At 40.6% G+C, this 12,958-nt stretch overlaps 1 protein-coding gene and 1 non-coding gene across 5 annotated transcripts in view; both read left to right on the top strand.

Annotated features, from left to right (window-relative positions):
* Positions 1 to 12,958, top strand: part of OPHN1 (oligophrenin 1) — a 629,407-nt gene that overhangs the window by 481,733 nt on the left and 134,716 nt on the right. The gene's annotated exons all lie outside the window — the stretch shown is intronic.
* On the top strand, positions 3,695 to 3,766 carry TRNAF-GAA (transfer RNA phenylalanine (anticodon GAA)). Its single transcript has one exon. It is a non-coding gene; the product is annotated as a tRNA-Phe (tRNA).

Here is a 12,958-nt window from a genome sequence, read left to right on the forward strand (position 1 = left end):
AAAATTTACAGTATTATTCTGCCATGGCTTTCATAATCTATATGATAATTATAACATGCCTTTGTTGTTTATTCCCACCGCAGTCCTGTTTTCCAGGCTAATAACAGGCAAACACAAACTGACCTCAACCAATTTGAGATTTCTAATTATTCCATTCTTTCTGGTTGTTATCTATCACTTCCATTAATCAGATGTAGAACTCTACAGGTTACCTCCCCCACAATCTCACTACCAGTGGCATATTATAATACAATGGAAGCAAGCCTCAGGCCTAATTCTGCCACTCATGCAGATATTTATCTGGAAGCAAATGCAAAACAGTTATAAAATCTGTTCTGTAAACTCAGTGAAGTCTCAGCTATCTTTCTTTTCAGATACTGTGACAGCATCATGCATTAAACTTTAACTTGAAGCAGATAAGATAATATTACAACACTGCAATTGGGGTCAGGCAATTAAATCCCATAATCTAATGCCCAAATGGAAGACCCCTTTGCAGTCCTAGGCTTGGGCTACCATTCTAAAGGGTGTGAGTTGTCAGGCTTATTAAAATCTTCTTATTTTTTGTAATAACACTTCTGTTATTTCTGAAGCAATACCATTGCATTGTAGAGATTAGAAAATATAAAGAACAAAAAAATCAATAAAAATAAAAACCTTCTGTTAACAGCATTCAAAAATCACTATTATTAATCTGTTAGTGCATTTTCTTCTGGATCTTTCTGTGAGTGTGTGTGTTTATGTATATGCACACACTTCACAGAAATACATTTGAGTTTTTTACTAAATTGAGTTTATGCTGTTCAATAGCACCAAACTTTTCAGCAATTCCACCTTTTTTCAGTTCAACAGTTTCTACCTTTCCAGACCATATTAGCATTTCCTTAGCTGACCCAAAGCTTATTTGTTCAGTATAGTCTTACTTACTAGTTTTGTTTACTTTCTTCGTTATATTTTTCAGCTTATTCCCCTATTTTCTTTATTTCTCATAAAGTAGAGGTTGTATTTTAAGGCTAGATAGATTCAAGTTAGTTATTTGAGGACAGAACACATCATAGGTGATTTTTGTGTACCTTATGCTGCATCACATCTGAAGATACGTATTAGTTGATCCACCTTACTGATGTTTAGATTGATCTCTATTCTTCTAACCTATCAATACAAGCTTGGGAATGTCTATACAATACTTCTAGCCAATCAATAATCCATATATCTTGACACATCTAAGCAATGAAAGGTTAGTTTGCCACCAATCATGCTAATTAACAAAGCCACTGGTATTGATTGGAGATGAAGTTAGCTGAAGCTTATAGTAGCCAGCCCCTCTGGCTTCTAATCAGAGTCTTTTAAATGCTGATTATTCAGTCCTAGAGTACGTAAGTATGCATTTAAAATTAGAATACTGCAGTCATAACTTGCTTGTCTTAGTTGTCCAGTGGCTAAGTTGTGTTTGACTCTTTGTGACCCATTGGACTTCAGCAGGCTTCCCTGTCCTCTGTCTCCCGGAGTTTGCTCAAACTCGTATCCATTGAGTCAATGATGCCATTCAATCATCTCATCCTCTGTTGCCCCTTTCTCCTCCTGCCCTCAATCTTTCTTAGCATCAGGATCTTTTAAAATGAGTTGGTTCTTTGCATCAAATGGCCAAAGTAGTGGATGTTTAGCTTCAGCATCAGTTCTTCCAATGAACTATTCAGGGTTGATTTCCTTTGCGGTTGACTGGTTTGATCACCTTGCAGTCCAAGGGACTCACAAGAGTCTTCTCTCCAGGACCACAGTTTGAAAACATCAGTTCTTCAGCACTCAGCCTTCTTTATGATCCAGCTGTCACCTCCATACGTGACTCCTGGAAAAACCATAGTTTGACTATATGGACCTTTGTGGGCAAAGTGATATCTCTACTTTTTAAAATGCTATCTAGGTTTGTCATAGCTTTACTTACAAGGAGCAAGTGTCTTTTAATTTCTTGGCTATAGTCACCATCCACAGTTGATTTTGGAGCCCACAACAATAAAGTCTGTCACTGTTTCCATTTTTTCCCCTTCTATTTGCCATGAAGTGATGGGACCAGATGCCATGATCTTAGTTTTTGAATGCTGAGTTTTAAGCCAGCTTTTTCAGTCTCCTCTTTCATCCTAATCAAGAAGCTATTTAGTTCCTCTTCATTTTCTGCCACAGAGTGGTATCATCTGCATATCTGACGTTGATATTTCTCCTGGCAATCTTAATTCCAGCTTGTGTTTCATCCAGCCCAGTATTTTGCATGATGTATTCTGCATAGAAGTTAAATAAGCAAGGTGACAATATACAGCCTTGACATACTCCTTTCCCAAATTTGAACCAGTCCTTTGTTCCCTGTCTGGTTCTAACAGTTGCTTCTTGACCCACATATAGATTTCTCAGGGGGCAGGTAAGGTAGTCTTGTATTCCCATCTCTTTAAGAGTTTTCCACAGTTTGTTGAGATCCACACAATCAAAGGATTTAGAATAGTCAATGAAGTAGAAGTAGACATTTTTCTGGAATTCTTTTGCTTTTTCTATGATCTAGTGGATGTTGGCAATATGATCTCTGGTTCCTCTGCCTTTTCTAAATCCAGCTCACATGTCTAAAATTTCTCGATTCACATACTATTGAAATGAATTACCTTGCTAGCATGTGAAATGAGCACAACTGTATGGTAGTTTGAACATCTTGTGGCATTTCCCTTCTTTGGATTGCAATGCAAACTTACCTTTTCCAGTCCTGTGGCTACTGCTGAGTTTTCCAAATTTGCTGGCATATTGAGAGCAGCACTTCAACAGCTTCATCTTTTAGGATTTGAAATAGCTCTACTGGAATTCCATCACCTCCACTAGCTTTGTTCATAGCAATGCTTCCTAAGGCCCACTTGACTTCATACCCAAGGATGTCTGGCTCTAGGTGAGCGATCACACCGTCGTGGTTATCTGGGTCATTAAGACCTTTTTTGTATAGTTCTGTGTATGTTTGCCACCTCTTCATCTCTTCTGCTTCTGTTATGCACCTGTCCTAGAGTGTGCAGAAAAACTAACAAATACATATATCAAATTCCTTCCATTCTTAGGAGCCCTTATCTTTTTCAGATTGTAACATGAATTCTGGGTGCCACTTAGAAACAATGGCTTCTTAAAATCACTGTTGTCAGGTAGCAATTTTTATGTAATTGTCATAACTTCTATATGCATGAACATGGTCATTGCTGCTCATGTTGTAGTCATTTTAGTTAAATTGTATTCATTGTTGAATTTATTTTCTATTTAAAATGTCTTCAAAAACATAATGAGTTGACAATGAAACTTTTTTCTTTCTTAGTAGTACACAATACAATAATGATGTCATTGCAATTGATGACATTGGTGAAATTCAGGACATTTCACTGGCTATGTGTAAGTATTTAAAGTAAATTATGGATAACATAACACCAGTATAACACCAGTGGGAGAAACCAAAGCTGTCTACACAGGAATGGTAATGTTAGCAAAAGCTCAGCTTCTCTGTATACTGTTTTGAATCTAATATTGGAGACAGAGTTTTTGGGTGAAGTAGAAAAGAATGGCTTTATTATTTTGCCAGGCAAAGGGGAACACAGCAGGTTCCTACCTCAAAAAAACTGCCTGTCACAACCCCAAAGGATTTGATAAAGGGTTTTATAACAAGGGTGTTATAACATGGGCTTCCCTGGTGGCTCAGAGGTTAAAGCATCTGCCTGAAATGCAGGAGACCCAGGTTCAATCCCTGGGTCGGGAAGATCCCCTAGAGAAGGAAATGGCAACCCACTCCAGTACTCTTGCCTGGAGAATCCCATGGAGGGAGGAGCCAGGTAGGCTACAGTCCATGGGGTAGCAAAGAGTTGACTGAGTGACTGAGTGACTTCACTTTCACTTTATAACAATGGTTCAAGGATAAGGTCTCTGACAAGATTAGGATGGGACCAGAGCTTGTGCTCCTTTAATCTCATCTCAGGTGGTTGGTCTTCTAATCTTTTTGTTTTGTTATCTCTTTCTTTTTTGAATTATGAAATTATGATAACACCTTTACAGAAAACTTAGAAAATACAGAACGAAGTTACATATAGTTCCACTATATATTACAATTATTTTTTCAGTAGATAAATTAAGATTTTTAGTTGGAGTTTCAATATCAAACTCTTAACATTAATAGAATAAATATACAGAGGAGTAGAAGGATATAGAAGACCTGAAAAGCACCATGAACCAATTCAACATAATTAAGATTTATACAGTTTTCACACAATGGTAGAATAAAATTCTATTCCAAAATGGCAACTGACTCCAGTGTTCTTGCCTGGAGAATCCCAGGGATGGTGGAGCCTGGTGGTCTGCAGTATATGGGGTTACACAGAATCAGACACAACTGAAGGGACTTAGCAGCAACAGCAAGTTCCCATAGATTATAAACTAGGACTATAAAGGCCTAATCTTGATGAGCTTCTCTGGTCTCTTTAATCTTGCCTCAGGTAGTTACTTGGCTGATCCTCACTTGATTAGCAATTGTTCAAATCTTCCCTTTGGATGCAAGGAAAGTCATGAAGGCTGGAGTTTGTCTATAAGTAATGGGTGACTGTGGTCCACTGGAGAAGGGAATGGCAAACCACTTCAGTATTCTTTCTTTGAGAACCCCATGAACAGTATGAAAAGGCAAAATGATAGGATACTGAAAGAGGAACTCCCCAGGTCAGTAGGTGCCCAACATGCTACTGGAGATCAGTGGAGAAATAACTCCAGAAACAATGAAGGGATGGAGCCAAAGCAAAAAAGAATACCCAGCTGTGGAAGTGACAGGTGATAGAAGCAAGGTCCAATGCTGTAAAGAGCAATATTGCATAGGAACCTGGAATGTCAGGTCCATGAATCAAGGCAAATTGGAAGTGGTCAAACAAGAGATGGCAAGAGTGAACGTCGACATTCTAGGAATCAGCGAACTAAAATGGACAGGAAAGGGTGAATTTAACTCAGATGACCATTATATCTACTACTGCAGGCAGGAATCCCTCAGAAGAAATGCAGTAGCCATCATGGTCAACAAAAGAGTCCGAAATGCAGTACTTGGATGCAATCTCAAAAATGACAGAATGATCTCTGTTCGTTTCCAAGGCAAACCATTCAATATCACAGTAATCCAAGTCTATGCCCCAACCAGTAAGGCTGAAGAGCTGAAGTTGAACGGTTCTATGAAGACCTACAAGACCTTTTAGAACTAACACACCAAAAAGATGTACTTTTCATTATATGGGACTGGAATGCAAAAGTAGGAAGTTAAGAAACACCTGGAGTAACAGGCAAATTTGGCCTTGGAATAAGAAATGAAGCAGGGTAAAGACTAAAAGAGTTTTGCCAAGAAAATGCACTGGTCATAACAAACACCCTCTTCCAACAACACAAGAGAAGACTCTACACATGGACATCACCAGATGGTCAACACCGAAATCAGATTGATTATATTCTTTGCAGCCAAAGATGGAGAAGCTCTATACAGTCAATAAAAAGAAGACCAGGAGCTGACTGTGGCTCAGATCATGAACTCCTTATTGTCAAATTAAGACTTAAATTGAAGAAAGTCGGGAAAACGACTAGACCATTCAGGTATGACCTAAATCAAATCCCTTATGATTATACAGTGGAAGTGAGAAACAGATTTAAGGGACTAGATCTGATAGATAGAGTGTCTGATGATCTATGGACTGAGGTTCATGACATTGTACAGGAGACAGGGATCAAGACCATTCCCATGGAAAAGAAATGCAAACAAGCAAAATGGCTGTCTGAGGAGGCCTAACAAATAGCTGTGAAAAGAAGAGAAGTAAAAAGCAAAGGAGAAAAGGAAAGATATAACCATCTGAATGCAGAGTTCCAAAGAATAGCAAGAAGAGATAAGAAAGCCTTCCTCAGCGATCAATACAAAGAAATAAAGGAAAACAACAGACTGGGAAAGACTAGAGATCTCTTCAAGAAAATTAGAAATACCAAGGGAACATTTCATGCAAAAATGGGCTCGATAAAGGACAGAAATTTTATGGACCTAACAGAAGCAGAAGATATTAAGAAGAGGTGGCAAGAATACACAAAAGAACTGTACAAAAAAGATCTTCACGACCAAGATAATCATGATGGTGTGATCACTGACCTAGAGCCAGACATCCTGGAATGTGAAGTCAAGTGGGCCTTAGAAAGCATCACTACGAACAAAACTAGTGGAGGTGATGGAATTCCGGTTGAGCTATTTGAAATCCTGAAAGATGATGCTGTGAAAGTGGTGCACTCAATATGCCAGCAAATTTGGAAAACACAGCAGTGGCCACAGGACTGGAAAAGGTCAGTTTTTATTCCAATCCCAGAGAAAGGCAATCCCAAAGAATGCTCAAACTACTGCACAATTGCACTGATCTCACACGCTAGTAAAGTGATGCTCAAAATTCTCCAAGCCAGGCTTCAGCAATACATGAACCGTGAAATTCCAGTTGTTCAAGCTGGTTTTAGAAAAGGAAGAGGAACCAGAGACCAAATTGCCAATATCCACTGGATCATGGAAAAAGCAAGAGAGTTCCAGAAAAACATCTATTTCTACTTTATTGACTTTGCCAAAGCCTTTGACTGTGTGGATCACAATAAACTGTGGAAAATTCTGAAAGAGATGGGAATACCAGACCACCTGACCTGCTTCTTGAGAAATTTGTATGGAGGTCAGGAAGTAACAGAACTGGACATGTAACAACATACTGGTTCCAAATAGGAAAAGGAGTACGTCAAGCCTGTATATTGTCACCCTGCTTATTAAACTTATATGCAGAGTACATCATGAGAAATGCTGGGCTGGAAGAAGCACAAGCTGGAATCAAGATTGCTGGGAGAAATATCAATAACCTCAGATATGCAGATGACACCACCCTTATGGCAGAAAATGAAGAGGAACAAAAAGCCTCTTGATGAAAGTGAAAGAGGAGAGTGAAAAATTTGGCTTAAAACTCAACATTCAGAAAACGAAGATCGTGGCATCTGGTCCCATCATTTCATGGGAAGTAGATGGGGAAACAGTGGAAACCGTGTCAGACTTTATTTTTCTGGGCTCCAAAATCACTGCAGATGGTGACTGCAGCCATGAAATTAAAAGACGCTTACTCCTTGGAAGAGAAGTTATGACCAACCTAGATAGCATATTCAAAAGCAGAGACATTACTTTGCCAACAAAGGTCTGTCTAGTCAAGGCTCTGGTTTTTCCAGTGGTCATGTATGGATGTGAGAGTTGGACTGTGAAGAAAGCTGAGTGCTGAAGAATTGATGCTTTTGAACTGTGGTGTTGGAGAAGACTCTTGAGAGTCCCTTGGCCTGCAAGGAGATCCAACCAGTCCATTGTCCAGGATATCAGCCCTGGAATTTCTTTGGAAGGAATGATGCTAACGCTGAAACTCCAGTACTTTGGCCACCTCATGAAAAGAGTTGACTTATTGGAAAAGACTCTGATGCTGGGAGGGGTTGGGGGAAGGAGGAGAAGGGGACGACAGAGGATGAGATGGCCAGATGGCATCACTGACTCGATGAACGTGAGTTAAGTATGAGTGAACTCTGGGCGTTGTTGATGGACAGGGAGGCCTGGCATGCTGCGATTCATGGGGTCGCAAAGAGTCAGACATGACTGGGTCACTGAACTGAACTGAATGGGTGACAAAAAAGGCCTCCATGTCTGGAAGCCCCACAGGGTCCGGCTTGGTTTCAGGGACTTCTCACTTAGTAACATACACGGACTCAATCTCACTCATTTAAAAACTATATTATTCAAGGCTTCAGGTATATGCAATATTTAATACTGATATGATATTGTTGAGTATTTAATATTTAAACATAAGAAACAGGAGGAATAGTAAAAGGAACTCTCTCATATGCCTACTACCCAGATTCAACAATTATCAATATGTAACAAATCTTGTTTCATTTATATCCCTATTATTTTTTTATTTTCCCCTCCTCTATTTTATTTTGAAGAAGTCTAAGACATTATATTATTTTATCCATAAATATTTCAGTATGTATATTTAAAATTAAAATTCTTTGTACTTATAAATGCAATATAATTTATCATATCTGAAAATAAATTGTTAACAATTACTTAATATTAGTAAATATTCTGTGATCAATTTTCCAGTAGTCTCAAATTTGTCATATGTTTTTTCTTTGAATCAGAATCCAAATAGCATCCACACATAGAAATCTTTTCTAATATTTTTTTAATTCTCTTAATCTCTAGCAGAAATCAGCAAAATGTTTTCTGGAAAGGATTATATAATGCATATTGAAGGTTTTGTGAGGTATATGGACTTCATCCAAGCTACTTAGTTCTACCATTGTAATACAAAACAGCCATTAAAATATGTGGATGAATATGCATAACAATTCTCCAGTAAAACTTTATCTACAAAAACAGATTGTATTTGGCTGAGGGGCCACAGTTTGGTGATTCCTTATCTATAGCAGTAGTTCTCACACTTTTTTGTGTATCAGAATCACTTGTGTGTGTATTAGTCACTTAGTCTGACTGTTTCCAACCCCATGGACTCTAGCCTACCAGGCTTCTCTGTCCAGCCATTGCCTTCTCCATCCAGCCATTGCCTTCTCCAGAGTATCTTCCCAAGCCAGGGCTTAAACCCTGGTCTCTTGAACTGCAGCCAGATTCTTTACCATCTGAGCCACCAAGGAAACCCATCAGAATCACATGGAGGGCTAATAAAGAACACAGAGGCCAAGGTTTAATAGGATAGAGTCTCCATGATTTTTTGTCATGTTCCTAATCTATAAGTTCCTTCTTTTGAATGAAATTATTTATTTATTTTTGGCTGTGCTGGGTCTTTTTTGCTACACACAGTCTTTCGCTAGTTGTGGCAAATGGGGGACTTCTCTCTAGTCACAGTACATGAACTTCTCATTGTGGTGGCTTCTCATCACAGAACACAAGCTCCAGAGTGAATGGATTTCTGTAGTTGTGCAGCATGTGAAATCTTCCTGGACTAAGAAATGAACCCTGCACATATGTCCTCTGCGTTGGCAGATTCTTTACTGCTGTGTTTCAAGAGAGTGAGTTGTGAGTGGATGGTCATGTCCCACGCCTCAGGCAAGTCCCTGAGATGGCCACCAAGTGCGGATTCTTGGCGTTGCACAGGAAAGAATTCAAGAGCGAGCCATAATAAAGAAAAAGAAAGTTTGTTCAGGGAGATACACACTCCATAGATCCATAGACAGAGTGTGGGTCATCTTAGAAGGCAAGAGGCAAGAGAGAGAAAGCACAGGGTTGACAGTTCTTATAGGACTGGGTAATTTATAGGCTAATGAGTGGGAGGATTATTCCAGCTATTTTGGGGAAGAGGTGGGGATATCTGGGAGTTGGGCTCTGCCCATTTTTTGAACTTTCATGGTCAGCCTCAGGACTGTCATGGCGCCTATGGTGTGTCATTTAGCTTGCTAGTGTATTACAATGGGCCTTCCCAGGTTGTTCAGTGGTAACAAATATGCCTGCCAATGAAGTAGATGTGGGTTCAATCCCAGGGTCAGGTTCGATCCCTGGAGGAGGAAATGGTAACCCATATCAGTTTTCTTGCCTGAAAAATCCCATGGACAGAGAAGCCTGGTGGACTACAGTCCACAGGCTCACAGAGAGTCAGACATGACTCAGTGACTGAGCACACATGTATTACAATGAGCATATACTAAAGCTCATGAGTTTGGGTAAGCTCCGGGAGTTGGTGATAGACAGGGAGGCCTGGCATGTTGCAATTCTTGGGGTCACAAAGAGTCTGACACGACTGAGCAACTGAATTGAACTGAAATGATACTAAGGCTCAAGTTTTAGTGCAGGTTGACTTCCAACCATCTTGGACATACTTGGTTCCAGCCAGTCCGCAGTGTCTTTGGGCCATGTCATTCCTTCCAGCCCCATTCCTGTCTCCACTGGACCACTTTTGTTGTTGAGTCACTAAGTGGTGTCCGACTTTTTTGTGAACCCATGGATTATAGCTATCCAGGTTTCTCTGTCCATGGAATTCTCCAGGCAAAAATACTGGGGTGGGTTCCCATTTCTTTCTCCAGGGGATCTTCCTCACTCAGGGATCAAACCGGAGTTTCCTCCATTGCCAGGAGAATTGTTTACAAGAAGGCAATGGCAAGCCACTCCAGTACTCTTGCCTGGAAAATCCCATGGACGGAGGAGCCTGGTGGGCTGCAGTCCATTGGGTCGCTAAGAGTTGGACACAACTGAGCGACTTCACTTTCACTTTTCACTTTCATGCATTGGAGAAGGCAATGGCAACCCACTCCAGTGTTCTTGCCTGGAAAATCCCAGGGACGGAGGAGCCTGGTGGGCTGCCATCTATGGGGTCGCACAGAGTTGGACACGACTGACGTGACTTAGCAGCAGCAGCAAGCCACCAAGGAAACCCTCAGTTCAGTTCAGTACAGTCACTCAGTTGTGTCCGACTTTTTGTGACCCTATGAACTTCAGCATGGCATGCCTCCCTGTCTATCACCAACTCCCAGAGTCCACCCAAACCCATGTCTATTGAGTTGGTAATGCCATCCAGCCATCTTATCCTCTGTCGTCCCCTTCTCCTCCTGGCCTCAATCTTTCCCAACATCAGTTCAGTTCAGTTCAGTTCAGTGGCTCAGTCCTGTCTGACTTTTTGCGACCCCATGAATTGCAGCACGCCAGCCTCCCTGTCCATCACCAACTCCCGGAGTTCACACAAACTTATGTCCACCGGATCAGTGATGCCATCCAACCATCTCATCCTCTGTCATCCCCTTCTCTTCCTGCCCCCAATCCCTCCCAGCCTCAGAGTCTTTTCCAATGAGTCAACTCTTCGCATGAGGTAGCCAAAGTACTGGAATTTCAGCTTTAGCATCAGTCCTTCCAAAGAACACCCAGGACTGATATCTTTTAGAATGGACTGGTAGGATCTCCTTGCAGTCCAAGGGACTCTCAAGAGTCTTCTCCAACACTACAGTTCAAAAGCATCAATTCTTCGGCGCTCAGCTTTCTTTATAATCCAACTCTCACATCCATACATGACCACTGGAAAAACCATAGCCTTGACTAGACGGACCTTTGTTGACAAAGTAATGCCTCTACTTTTTAATATGCTGTCCAGGTTGGTCGTAACTTTCCTTCTAAGGAGTAAGTGTCTTTTAATTTCATGGCTGCAATCGCCATCTGCCGTGATTTTGGAGCCCAGAAAAATAAAGTCAGCCACTGTTTCCACTGTTTCCCCATCTGTTTGCCATGAAGTGATGGGACCAGATACCATGATCTTAGTTTTCTGAATGTTGAGCTGTAAGCCAGCTTTTTCACTCTCCTCTTTCACTTTCACCAAGAGGCTCTTTAGTTCTTCACTTTCTTCCATAAGAGTGGTATCATCTGCACATCTGAGGTTATTGATATTTTTCCCGGCAATCTTGATTCCAGCTTGTGCTTCCTCCAGCCCAACGTTTCTCATGATGTACTCTGCATATAAGTTTAATAAGCAGGGTGACAATATACAGCCTTGACGTACTCCTTTTCCTATTTGGAACCAGTGTGTTACTCCATGTCCAGTTCTAAATGTTGCTTCCTGACCTGCAAACATATTTCTCAGGAGACAGGTCAGGTGGTCTGGTATTCCCATCTCTTTCAGAATTTTCCACAGTTTATTGTGATCCACACAGTCAAAGGCTTTGGCATAGCCAATAAAGCAGAAATAGATGTTTTTCTGGAACTCTCTTGCTTTTTTGATGATCCAGCGGATGTTGGCAATTTGATCCCTGGTTCCACTGGCTTTTCTAAAACTAGCTTGAACAGCTGGAAGTTCATGGTTCTCGTATTGTTGAAGCCTGGCTTGGAGAGTTTTAAGCATCACTTTACTAGCGTGTGAGATGAGTGTAATTGTGCAGTAGTTTGAGCATTCTTTGGCATTGCCTTTCTTTGGGATTGGAATGAAAACTGACCTTTTCCAGTCCTGTAGCCACTGCTGAGTTTTCCAAATTTGCTGGCATATTGAGTACAGCACTTTCACAGCATCATCTTTCAGGATTTGAAATAGCTCAACTAGAATTCCATCACTTCCACTAGCTTTGTTCATAGTGATGCTTCCTAAGGCCCACTTGACTTCACATTCCAAGATGTTTGGCTCTAGGTGAGTGACCACATCATCGTGATTTCTGGGTCCTGAAGATCTTTTATGTACAGTCGTTCTGTGTATTCTTGCCACCTCTTCTTAATATCTTCTGCTTCTGTTAGCTCCCTATCATTTCTGTCCTTTATTGAGCCCATTGGAAGTACTATTAGTTTCTTCTTCATCTTTTTCTTTTTTCTTATAATTTATTTGTTAAAGAAAGCATGTAATTTGTTCTTTAAAGTTTACCATAGTTGAATCTATGGTAAACTTTTAAAGCTGAAACTCCAGTACTTTGGCCACCTCATGCGAAGAGTTGACTCATTGGAAAAGACTGATGCTGGGAGGGATTGGGGGCAAGAGGAGAAGGGGACGACAGAGGATGAGATGGCTGGATGGCATCACCGACTCGATGGACCTGAGTCTGAATGAACTCCAGGAGTTGGTGATGGACAGGGAGGCCTGGTGTGCTGTGATTCATGGGGTCGCAAAGAGTTGGACACGACTGAGCGACTGATCTGATCTGATCTGATCTGATAGTTGAATCAAAAGGCTTGCTCTGATTCAAGTTCTTTTTATTTGTTTTTTGAGCAATTTGAGTTTTTGTTTGTTTTTTGTTGTTGTTATTTTGGATTTTCTTTGAGAGGGTGTTTCGAGTAGGGAGGGCAAATATACTTAATAAATGATTTGTGTGTTCTTCCAACAGTAGACACATAATGTGTGACTGTCTTTTTTTCTAATTATCTTCCAAAGAGGATGCTCATAGAGTCACTGAATGGCAGAGCCAAAAG

Source organism: Bos mutus, chromosome X (assembly GCF_027580195.1).
Source record: "Bos mutus isolate GX-2022 chromosome X, NWIPB_WYAK_1.1, whole genome shotgun sequence".
Classification (NCBI taxonomy): domain Eukaryota; kingdom Metazoa; phylum Chordata; class Mammalia; order Artiodactyla; family Bovidae; genus Bos; species Bos mutus.